At 39.1% G+C, this 13,520-nt stretch overlaps 1 pseudogene; it reads right to left on the bottom strand.

Moving 5' to 3' along the window:
• Positions 1-569: 569 nt before the first annotated feature.
• Positions 570-4,573, bottom strand: LOC140127513 (migration and invasion enhancer 1-like; annotated as a pseudogene).
• Between the last annotated feature and the right edge of the window lie 8,947 nt (positions 4,574-13,520).

Here is a 13,520-nt window from a genome sequence, read left to right as displayed (position 1 = left end):
GGCAAGCTATATACTAGGCTTATACTTGCGTCAATAGATTTTCCCAGTTTTTTGTGGTAAAATTAGCTTATACTCGGGTCAGCTTATGCTCGAGTATACCATCTTATTGATGGGATTTGATTAACTCTTTCTTGGTGAAGGGAAAGAAAATCAATTCTTGGATAGCATTTTTTACTTTTGTTTTACATTTTTTGGGGCGTATCGTACCATAAAAATATGATGTTATTTATTTATGGGTCACTATGATTATATATATGTTTTTTTTGCCCAATTGTATTAAATAATAAAAAATTTTGAATCTAATTTGATATCTAACTTTAATATTTTTCACTTGACAGAGCTGGGTCAGGGCTTATTTTTTTGCAGAAGAGTTATTTTTTTTTTAAAGTAACTTTTTTAAATCACTGTTTAGAAACATTTTTGTGAAGGGATTTGATGAAAAATTACTATTTTCTTCAACTTTTTCGGGTTCTTTTTTTTATGGTGTTTACCGTGGAGGTCTTTTAGGTTCCCTAAAATTAAAATTTGTATGATCTGAGATAAATTCAAATGAAGACATGACACATCAGGACAGTGTTTAAAACATTTATTGGATGTGGAACAAGGTACAGCTTAGTTACAGGTTGTAAGAACAAATTCTAAGATTGTTCATGGTTGCCCCGACTTTTTGAAGAAACCAGTCATTAGCAGAATCTGCGCTTGTCTGTAACCCAGTCTGATCTCAACCACTCCTTCCCTTACTGGACAGTGCATTCCTTTTTGTTCTTGGTGACCTTTTCAGCTTGTTTCCCATTTTTTATCTCATTCAGAGCTTGTATGATCTAAGAACGAAATGATCACAAGTATAAGAATTTTCATATATTATATTACATACTACAGTAAGCTAAGATAGCATTAAAGGGTATTCCCATCTGGGCAGTTACATTTAATTGAATTTATTTATCATATATAAACATTTCTTCAATTGGATATTATTAAAAAAAAATGTTCCTGTGTGAAGATAATTTCTCATAAATGTAGTCATATGGTCCCTTAGAAACGAGATGGCTTCCTTGAATACGACCACCTCTGCTGGAGGGATTGCACAAAGAGACAAAAAGTTTTTGTATATGAAATGTCCGGGAGTTACTGCAGGTCCCACAGCCGTCCTGTGGTTATGATCGCTGAATCCAGGAGTTCAGGCAGAGCTCAATAGTGCATCTCTGGCCACTGCTGCCTAAATGTGAGGTGGTCGTAACCGAGGAAGATAATCTCGTTTCTAAGGGACAGAATGACTACATTTATGAGAAATTATCTTCACACAGGAACATTTTCTTTAATAACATCCAATTGAAGAAATGTTTACATATGGCAAATGAATTTAATTAAATGTAAATGCCCAGATGGGAATACCCCTGCAGCATACCAGGTGACCTATACAACCTTTAAAGGAAACCTGTAATCGAGATTTCACATTTTCACCTAATGACAGGTTCTCATGGCCAATTCCCAGTCTGTTTTTATAATTAACATTCCTAACTCCCCTCACTTTTAAGAGGATATAAAAATATACCTGGCCTCATGCCAGCAAACTGGATGGAGTCATGGACACACCTGTTGGAAGACTGCAAGTCTGAGTCATCTCCTCTCAAGTCTCCCTCCTCCCTCATGCCGATGTGAGCTGACCCTGTGCTGCAAGCAAATCGTGGTCAGCTCCTGTCAGCATGAGGGAGGAGGGACAGTTGTGAGTAGAAGATGAGACTTGAGGACTTGCTGCCTTCCAATGGACACCCTCATGACACAAACTAGTTTTTTGGCAGGGAGTTAGGTATACTTCATATACTTTTAAACGTAGAGTGGAACCAGCAATGTAAATTATAAAAGCAAATTCAGTATTAGTATTAAAAAGGCTATGGGATCCGTGAAAATGTGAATTCCTGAGACAGATTCTCTTATTATCATACGCATTATTATTGGGCCCAATAAGTCTATGAAGCTGTACTACCTATAACTCTGATTTGGTATGATGGTCTAAGAAGACATTTGGATTCATACAGATTTTGACAGTATTACATGGTAATTTTTATAAGGTTATTTTGACATACGTCTGATGAAATGTAATTGACACTAGGGCTTGAGGTTTTGAGCTTAGTTCACTACCTGTTCTGTGTACAGCAAAGTATGAGCACACACTTGTGGAATTATGCGTCCTGTGTTACTTTTACGTAACTTCCTCTTTTGACTAATGTAACTGCAACACTTACATCTTTCGCATATGGAAACCCTCCACAATCCAGTTTAGAGAAGATCAAGTCATCATTGACTTTAACCTCAAAGCTTCCTGAAATGCAAAAATACATTAATTAATTACTTGTAAATACATTTTACAAATACCAATATAAGTAATGCCTGTCCTCTCCACAATCCGGCCAACTTTTCAATCAAACCTGAGAAGTGTAATGGAGCATATATAAAGTTATTAAGCCAGTTTTCTGAGCAAGGATACATGGCACAAGCCATTTTGCCAATTAACTGCCAGTTAACACAATACCAGTGGTATACACCCGGACTCGTTTTACAGGGATCTGTTATTCTGTACTGCCATTGGAATTCCATTACACAGTCCTATCAGCTCCGCAGGTAAATCTACACACTTTATTTCCTCTCATTCTAATTATCTCGTTTGATACCCCATCTATTATTGGTGTTATCATTATTTAGTATCAAAGATTATGCCAAATCTATTTTGCACTTCAAAGCAAATGTCTGAAATTTACATGAGCTGCCTAAATTGCTCTACCAGTGTGGTATCCTAGCCATTTTCTAGCAGCGGGGAAATGAACACCAAGACACTGTCTACCCTGGGGGGTTTATTAACATCAGTTGAGTTGGGTATAAATTAACAAACTGATTTTATTAACATTGCAGCCATGGAAAGTAACCATTTAGGGATAAGGTCAATGCTTTTCAATCATATTTTTTTTATAAATTGTTAATTTTGGGTGGATTTATTTGAATAGAAGGTTCTCTTTAACACTATTTTTAAAATGTACAAATGAAGCGGGCACTACCTCAGGACCGCACACCATTTTACAACTGCTGTTGTAGGTAGATCTCCACAATCTTTGTATTTATGTAATTTTAGAATTCAGAACATTTATAGAACAGTACACTTTGTGTCATTGTAATAGACAGACCTGATGTAAGCAATGCAGAGAATGCGCCACTCCCCTGAGGGCCACAGCCCCTTCATATGAGGCATGCTATAAATCATATGTAATATTTATGGGTAACAATCATTTATAAAAAATACCATAGGAATATATTAAATAAACATTGCAAAATCTTCCACAATGTCATGCACCTTGTGTATTATGCCCCCCACCTTTGATATGGACCCATTCTAAGGCTTTTTCTCATCTGTTCTCTTTATTTCTGTTGTTCTGTTTAATCATTGAGTAGAACAATGAAAATGATGGCAATCTGTCACATGATGTACACCATGCATTCATTATAAGTGCATTTGATTATAGTACGATCTATTGCATTTCCATCACAATGTCTTGCCAATCCAACTCTTTAATAGAGAAATGTAGTCTAATACTCACCGACTCTTCCGACGCTACCAGTGATCTCCGCATCAGGTACATGCTTCTTGATTTCAGAGGCAAGTTCCCGATAACGGGACTCATACCCTCACCTTCCACTGCAAAGCATCATAAGGGAAAATGTATCAATTAAATAAATTGAGTTTATTTTTTGTTCATTACTAAATTGCTAATACTAAAAATATAGACTATGACATTGTACACCAAAAATGCACTTAGTATGCCACACAATTTTGTCGTGTAAACTATAACGATTAATAGGAGCTTTAAATGTTCAACCGGACAGTCCATTAATATGACAAATTTATTATTCAGCATCTTGTCACTGTGACACATCTTCAGTAGTATAAGAAATTGGCTTAGAAAATCATGTAGCCTTAACTAATACACGGAGTATATGATCACATAATATATGGAACATTTCATTTTAACCCTTACAAACTCCATTTACGAGAATGCCAGTTTTTATTATAACTCTGTGTCATAAACATCTCGACAGAGACTACAGTTCAAAAATTTTTTATGGCTCATAATATTGTCTTTAAGGTGAAATTACTTTTAGCATTATCTTGTTTTGTGTATAGTTTTGATTTTTCTGAACCATTTGGAACAACGGCACATACAGATATACAGGAATACATTTAGGAATCTGGCACTTATTCTCATAAATATATTGCTAAAAATATATTGGATGGGAAAGGAAGAAAGGAATAAATGAGTAATAGAGTGATGTCACTAAGCAGTCTATTATTTCTATATAGAACAGCCATAAACTGAAAGCAGATCAGATAAAAGATCCCTGATATTTCACAGAAAGGAGCAGCTTACCAGTATTCTATGTGAATCTTCATTGCTTGCGCCTGCATTCTCCTGCTTTCTAATAATGCTACGGGCTGTAGTGGAAGGATTTAAAGCATCGGATGGGAGTGGTAGAACCTGTTTGGAAATCTGCCTAGTCATTCCCCTGGAGTCATGTGACTTCTTACACAAGCTACACAATATCCTGCCTGCTTTGAGCAGAAGACCAGACCCTGCCTAGAAACGGATTGTCTCCAGGACTACACATTGATAGTACTGGTTGTGTCTATGGCAACTTTAACAGCTGTGTGTAATTCATCAAAGCAGCTGCTCCACCTAAGCTTATCCACCAGTTTGGGATTAAGTTTTCATGTTCTTGTTCTTATTAATTTATATAAATATATGAATGGTCCAAACAAAAAATATGGTGGTAAATTGTTCCAGATTAAATCAAATCAAAAGACAAATCTGGAGAAAATAAGGTTTAATCACCAGAGGCGACAGGGATTTTTTTTACTATGAGAACTGTCAATCTGTGGAATAGCCTGCCTCAGGCGCTGGTCACAGTAGGTCCAGCAGAGAGCTTCAAGAAGGGTCTAGATGCCTTTTTACACCTAAATAACATTGATGGTTATGTTATATAGAATTGGAATCCCTTCCTCATCCAATCCATTCCCTTCATTGGTTGAACTTGATGGACATGCATCTTTTTCAACCGTATAAACTATAAACTATAAGTGTCTGATCTGTAGGACCCCAACCAACCCCAACCCCAATCTGAATAATTCTGAATCATATATATATATATATATATATATATATATATATATATATATACATACACTCACCGGCCACTTTATTAGGTACACCTGTCCAACTGCTCGTTAACACTTAATTTCTAATCAGCCAATCACATGGTGGCAACATTTAGGCATGTAGACATGGTCAAGACAATCTCCTGCAGTTCAAACCGAGCATCAGTATAGGGATGAAAGGTGATTTGAGTGCCTTTGAACGTGGCATGGTTGTTGGTGCCAGAAGGGCTGGTCTGAGTATTTCAGAAACTGCTGATCTACTGGGATTTTCACGCATAACCATCTCTAGGGTTTACAGAGAATGGTCCGAAAAAGAAAAAACATCCAGTGAGCGGCAGTTCTGTGGGCGGAAATGCCTTGTTGATGCCAGAGGTCATAGGAGAATGGGCAGACTGGTTCGAGCTTATAGAAAGGCAACAGTGACTCAAATCGCCACCCGTTACAACCAAGGTAGGCAGAAGAGCATCTCTGAACGCACAGTACGTCGAACTTTGAGGCAGATGGGCTACAGCAGCAGAAGACCACACCGGGTGCCACTCCTTTCAGCTAAGAACAGGAAACTGAGGCTACAATTTGCACATCGAAATTGGACAGTAGAAGATTGGAAAAACGTTGCCTGGTCTGATGAGTCTCGATTTCTGCTGCGACATTCGGATGGTAGGGTCAGAATTTGGCGTCAACAACATGAAAGCATGGATCCATCCTGCCTTGTATCAACGGTTCAGGCTGGTGGTGGTGGTGTCATGGTGTGGGGAATATTTTCTTGGCACTCTTTGGGCCCCTTGGTACCAATTGAGCATCGTTGCAACGCTACAGCCTACCTGAGTATTGTTGCTGACCATGTGCATCCCTTTATGACCACAATGTACCCAACATCTGATGGCTACTTTCAGCAGGATAATGCGCCATGTCATAAAGCTGGAATCATCTCAGACTGGTTTCTTGAACATGACAATGAGTTCACTGTACTCAAATGGCCTCCACAGTCACCAGATTTCAATCCCATAGAGCATCTTTGGGATGTGGTGGAACGGGAGATTCGCATCATGGATGTGCAGCCGACAAATCTGTGGCAACCGTGTGATGCCATCATGTCAATATGGACCAAAATCTCTGAGGAATGCTTCCAGCACCTTATTGAATCTATGCCACGAAGAATTGAGGCAGTTCTGAAGGCAAAAGGGGGTCCAACCCGTTACTAGCATGGTGTACCTAATAAAGTGGCCGGTGAGTGTATATATATGTACTGTATATATGAGAAGCCAAATCTGGTACTCAGCTATTACGGATAGTCCTTAGGGTGCGGTGGACTATTTTTTTTTCCCCAATCGTAGTGTTTTTAGTGATTTCATAGAACAGTCAGGAATGACTAGTATGACAATATCATACCTACTATTTGTCTCAATTTGCCACAACTTATCTAAATGTTCAGGGACAGTCCCAGCGTTATTTGCTTGCTCTGGTCTAAAAGGGAGTGCCACCTTGTAGGACGGGTTCAAGTGGTAGGAGGAAATATCCAAATCTTCTTAAGCAAATATTTGTAACTAAACAATGGTACTTTCTCTGCTGTACTTGCAGGCCTGAATATCTCAAGCTTAGAACCTACAGACATACATGGGTCACATGCAGGGTTAGACTGTCCCACTGGTGGGCCCTGACACATTTTGGCTCTGCCCCACCCCACCCCTGACTTTGCCCCCACAACCCCTATTCTTCCGCCTGTCCCCGCTGTGTCGGGGCTTCAACTCTTTCTGTGTCTGGATAAAATATTAGGGGGAGATGATAGTGTCACAATATGAGAGGGAGATGATGTGGCCATGATATGAGGGGGATATGAGAGTGTCACAATATGATGGGGAGATGAGGAGCCACAATATGAGAAGGAGATTATGTGGCCATAATTTGATGGGGATATGACAGGGGACACAATGTAAGCTGAATTTGCGAGGCATCACAATAAGCAGGGAAGATAATAGGGTCTAGAATATGAGGGGGACATGAGAGGCTACAATGTGAGTGGCCACAATATGAGGGGGAGATGAAAGGCCACTATATAAGGGGGAACTGGCGGAGGCTGAAACACATTTTTGTTGTGGCTGCATTATGCCAAATTTCTGCACATAAGGGGGAGTTCTGGTGTACAGGCAGACCGGCCACACACTTATGACTTCAACTCCACAGAATTGTGTCACATGCTCTATGTTAAAGCTGCACGAAAAAAAGGTCATGAAAAATGTGTGCCACATTTAATGAATTGGCACACCCTGCACACTCCACAGGCAATCTGCACCTAATGCAGTTTGCATTGCTTTTGATATTGAATTTCATTTTAAAATGTGTTTCAAGCGCTTTGTTTAACATGGCAAAACCCATGTTGCCACCTATCAAACACAAGCATTTAGCTCTGAACACATCTGCGTTCTGGGAGATTATCCAGATGCGCTTGAAATCCTTTTTAAAATGCAATCTTGTGAACATGGTCTAAGGCTGCGTTCAATGTATTGCATTGTAAAACACATTGCAGGCACAACAGGAAAATCCAACTTAAAATACATCTCTGTTTTTACCATCATTAATACTGATATGTTTTGTGATCCGTTTTTCCTAATGCAGTGCAAAACACAATGAAAACATGTCATGTTAATGCACCCTAAAAGTGTACAAGTAATATTTTTATGTAGAATTTGTTGGGTCCCCAGAATCAATTTCAATGGTGGGTCCTAGAACCCCCAATCTAACTCTGGTCAGATGTGATTGTGAGTTTCTTAGAATATACTTGAAGACCAGGTGGACAGTAACATATTAATAGAATGAAAAGGACAAGGCAGATAGAGTAAGAAAAACTAACTATTTGTGATTTTTACATAATAGTTAAGATGGTTGGTTGCTGCCAAGAATTCTTTTTTTTACCATTTTACACAAAAGGAACAAACAAATCATAGTTGCCATGCACTGAAAGCATGGCAAAACATAGGAGGAAGACGTTGCAATATAGATGCCTAATAGTTGCATTATAGATGCTTCCTGGTAGGAAGGGGCTCTATAAAAAGAAAGTCAAGTTGCTCATTCTCATTAAAAGTAGAAATATTTCCAACAATTCTCTGTGACATGGCTGCATGCAGGGGTGCTGATGTTTATAGAGATTCACTAGCAGCAGTGTACAAACTGGGGTGCTGGCCACAAAGCAATGTGCAATGGATTCGTATACTGGACTCTCCCCTGGGTATTCTCCCCTTCCTTCCTCCTCTGACATTGATAATTATTTAAAGGGGACCTGTCACCCGAAAAAAACACAATAGGAGCTGCTTACTAAAGCGCTACCCCAATAATAGCAGTGTTAAACTGCTAGCTTTATCGGAACCCTACATTAAAGCTAGCAAACACTGCAGCGCCATAGCCTCAGAAACGCCAGACCGCTGTAAGTATTCATAAGGTGCTGCTTCTTTCCTGGACCACCCCTCCCACTCCATAGGCTGGTGGTGACTGCCAGGCTTCATGCTGCAGTCACCGCCTCCTCAGACAGCCCCCCTCATGAATACACCAGACTGCTGTAAGCTCGGTCCAGCGTTCTGAGGATATGGCACTGAAGTGTTTGCTAGCTTTATTGGAGGCTTCCCTACTGCTACATATGGGGTAGCGCTAGGAGCTGCTTTTTTTTTAGTAAGCAGCTCCAAGCACATTTTTTAGGGTGCTGAACTGATGTAACATGAAAGCAACATCAATACTTGGAACAAAAAATGGATAAGCATCAAATATCAGGTTATAGAGCTTAACAACCCTTCAACTCATTCAGCTTAGGTTAGCATTATAGCTCATTATAGGTGCTTCCTGTTCGTCCAGGGGCTTAATGAAAAAGATTCTAGTCACAATAGTGTGTGTGTTATTTGCTAAGATTCCACATTATAATGCAGTTTTTGTAGCTTCAACTCAATAACCCCCAGGCCCTGTGTAATGTCACACTGTCATCTACTTTTTATGTGTTTGTGTGATGATTGTACTTGATACATTGCTTGGTAATCCAAGCTGTAGTATATGAAATACAGAATATATGCATGGGTGGAGCATTCTTCACAAAGAATATACGGTACATTTAGCAAATAAAATTTAGATTTTTTTTTTAAATGGCAAAGAATAAAAGAAAACAAACTTACAACAATGTCACACTTCTTTCATTATCAAATATGACAAACTTTTGTGTGCCTAAATTTTTAGATTCTGCCTGCTTTCCTAGTCTAGATCATCAGGTGAGGGAACAACTTAACTCCCCCCCCCCCCCCAATTAGTGAAGGGAAGTTGAAAAGGCAATGGGATTGCTGAAAAATTTTAAATCCCCAGCGTCAGAATGAATATTATAAACTATTTAGTAAAATGTTAATTCTTGGATTGGTAGTTCTTTTTGATAGCTTCCAAACTAGCTACAATAATCATAATTCCTAAAACTGTTAAAAATATCCTTTCTCTCAGAAAACTATAGGCCAATATCATTACTAAACTCCGATGTAAAATTATTCTCTTCTATATTGGCAAGAAGAATGTCCGGAGTATCAGATAAACTTTTTCACCAGATCGAGTAGGTTTTATTCGGGGGAAGCAAATTATAGATCCAACAAGGAGACTTTTAGATTTAATCCAATTGGCTAACACTGCAGTCCTTGATGCTGAAAAAACTTGAGACATGGTGCAAGCCCTTCTCTATAGCAATTTGGATTTAGAGATTGTTATTAACCCCTTAGCGCTCTGCGCCGTAGCTGTACTGCGCAGCTTCCCACTATTGGCGCTTAGCGCAGTACAGCTACTGCGCAGAAACAATGCCGATTCAGCGCTGCACGGCAGTCGAACCGGCATCGTTAGCCGCGGGATTTCAACGGTAATCTACCGTTGACATCCCCACCTAACACCCGCGGTCGGAGTGGGCTCCGATCGCGGGCGTTTAACCAGGAATTTAACATGCCTTCCGGGGGTCTTTACCCCACGATCGCCCCCCCCCCCTGCGCCGTTTTCGGGTGGGCCGATTGCTGCTATGGCACCTCTGGGGTCCGATCGGGACCCCAGAGAAGCCTGAAGGCAGTGCCTTTAAGATGGCGTCTGTGACGTCATCTTAAAGGCAAAGTGTCAGCCTATGCATCTGCATAGGCTGGCACTGCTAATACCCTGCAATACATCAGTATTGCAGAGTATTATCATGAACAAGCAATCCGATGATTGCTTGTTCATATCCCATGGTGGATCAAGTAAAAAATGTAAAAAAAAAGTTTTTCAATAAAAAATAACTTTATAAATCACTAAAAATGCCCATAAGCCCCAAAACATATAAAGAGACATATAACGCTCAAAAAAGTCTAAATCATAACAGAAACCCCACATATATAGTATCACCGCGTCCGTAACAATCCATAGAATAAAATGTAATAACTATTGAACTCATATGATGAACGCCGTAAAAAAAAAACGTTAAAAACCCGCCCAAAATTATGATTTTTACCTATTATATCCCACTAAAAATGCTATAAAAAGTGATCAACAAAACATATGTACTCCACAATGATACTGTTGCAAAGAACAACATGTCCCGCAAAAAACAAGCCATCAACCAGCTCTGTAGCCAAAAACGTAACAATGTTATGCCACTTGGAAGACGGCGATGCAAAAATGATAGATTTTTCCCCATATTAGGGTTTTATTTGGCAAATTTAGTAAAAAATATTCATGTCTGGTATCCCCGTAATCGTATCGACCCATAGAATAAAGATAACATGATTATTAGGCTATACGGTGAACACGAAAAAAAAAAAAGTTAAAAATCCAGTACAGAATTGATGCTTTTCTACTCATGACCTCAAAAAAAGTTCCTAAATTTTCAACAATAGGTGATACCAACCCCAAAATGGTAACACTGGAAAAAAGCATCTCATTGCGCAAAAGAATTGCCGTCACATGACCCAAATAATGGAAAAGCGAAAATTTTATAGCCTTCAAAAGGGGGCAACGAGAAAACTAAAATCCTGGCAGCTGCAGGTCCCTCCTTCCCTTCTGCGCCTTGCTGTGCCCCCATAACACAAGTAATGTCCACATGTGGAGTGTCGCTGCGCTCAGGAGAAATTGTAGAACAAATTTTATGGTGGGTTTTCTCTTTTTATCTTTTGGAAATGTGTAAATTTTAGGGCTAAATGAACGTATAACCGACAAAATTTGACCATTCTAAATTTCACCGCCATTTTGATTCAATTACTATGAAGATCTCAAGGGGTTAACAATCTTTGTAAATGCTGTTTCTGATAGTTTGTGGGGTGCAGATTTGAAAATGGGTTGGTTATATAGGGGGTTTTTGATGCTAAATATGTAAAATTTAATTTCAAACAGTATTTATCCCCAAAATAGTCAATTCTGAAAATACGGAAAATCGCTATTCGATTTGTAAGCCGCGTGACGTCAAAATAAATTATCCAAACATTTAAAAAATTATGAAAATGTAAAGTAGACAAATGGGAAATGTTATTCGGCAAGTTATTTAGGTGGTAAATCGATCTGCCTGAAAACGCGGTGATTTTGAATTTGGAAAATGGCAAATTTTTTTGTCATTTTTTCTTTTTTTGTAAATAAACGCAAAACTTATCAGCCAAAATTTACCACTAAAATGAAGTACAACATGTGGGGGAAAAAACAATCTCAGAATCGCTTTGATAAGTAAAAGTGTTCAAAAGTTATAACCATATAAAGAGACGCAGGTAAGAATCCAAAAAATGGGACTGAGCCTTAAGCTGTAAAATGGCTGCGTCCTTAAGGGGTTAAACACAATAATGACCCTATACAGCAACTCGACTGCTCAGTATGAAATCTTCCCTCACAAATGATTCTAACCAATGACCCTTGTCGCCTCTATTCATCACTATATAGGATCCCTGGCCCAAGAGATTCATGTAAATACTGATATTAAAGGGGTATTCCCACAAAGACAAGTTTCATCAATATACTCAGGATAACAATATAACACATTCTCTAATTCACTGTTATTGACGAAAATACAGCATTTCACAGATATAATTCCAACCTGTCTCAGTCCTGGTGTACACAATTTTGGTTGCCCCTGGACCCGTCTCTGTATCTTCTGAGTTTAGGGTTGACAGATATCTTGTTCTTCTGTCTGATGCTGCACTGCTCTCTGCTTCTAGCCTCCACCCTTGGAAGCTACAAGCTACAGAATAATAAGATCTTTATCCAGGGGAGGGGGAGGGAGGCGCAGTAGATTTGACAGTATTTTTTATAGGTGAACTATAGCAGTGTTGTGTATGTTATGCCTGTAATAGTAGAGCTGAGAATGTCATGTGTAATCTGCATCTCATCATCTCTCATCTCTTTTTCTATATGGTAGGTACTAGTGAATCTGTATATAAACCTGGACCCTGATAATCTAAGCACATTGTCAGTGCACAACATTTCATAGCATGAAAGTGTCTGCTTAGAGAGTCCCCGCTCACACTCTAGATTCTTACACTGACCATCACTAAGTTATAGGAGCTAAAACAGCAATAAAACCATGTAAAATTGTAACGTAAGAGGTTAAAAATGATCTTTATTGTGTGAACATGGGCAAAACCCTTTAACCCCTTCCCGCTCCACGGCGGATATATACGCTGCTGACAGCAGTGACTAAGCGCTCAGCGGAGGATATATCCACCGCTAAGCTGATGCCAGCTCAGTACTGGATAGGAGCAAAACCGAAATCGGGATACACAGGGTGCCGGCTATAACTAACAGCCGACATCCCAGTGTAACATCCGCAGTCGGAGTGAGCTCCGAACCCGTTAAATGCTGCGGTCAAATGCACGTTAAACTGCAAAAAAAAACAACCAAAAATTATGATTTTTAATCCCACAAAAATTTCAATAAAAAGTGATCAAAAAAATATATGTACTCCAGACTGATAATGTTACAAAGTACAACATGTCCCGCAAAAACAAGCCATCCACCAGCTTGGAATACGGCAATGGAAAAATTTTAGATTTTTCCCTACATTAAGGTTTTGTTTGGCAAATTTAGTAAAACGCAAGAAATATTAAAGTCTGGTATCCCCGTAATCGTATTGACCCATAGAATAAAGATAACATGATTATTAGGCTATACGGGGAACACAAAAAAAAAAGTTCCTAAATTTTCACCTACCCCAAAATGGTAACACTGGAAAAAGCATCTCACCCTGCAAAAGAAATGCCATCACATGGCCCCAAAACAAAAATTCAAAAATTTTATAGCCTGCAAAAGGGGCCAATGAGGAAAGTAAAATTCTGGCAGCTGCAGGGTGCTCCTTCCCTTCTACGCCTCG

The sequence above is a fragment of the Engystomops pustulosus genome, chromosome 4 (genome assembly GCF_040894005.1).
Source record: "Engystomops pustulosus chromosome 4, aEngPut4.maternal, whole genome shotgun sequence".
NCBI lineage: Eukaryota > Metazoa > Chordata > Amphibia > Anura > Leptodactylidae > Engystomops > Engystomops pustulosus.
The sequence above is the reverse complement of the archived record's forward strand: the minus strand, read 5'-3'. Positions and strand labels throughout refer to the sequence as shown.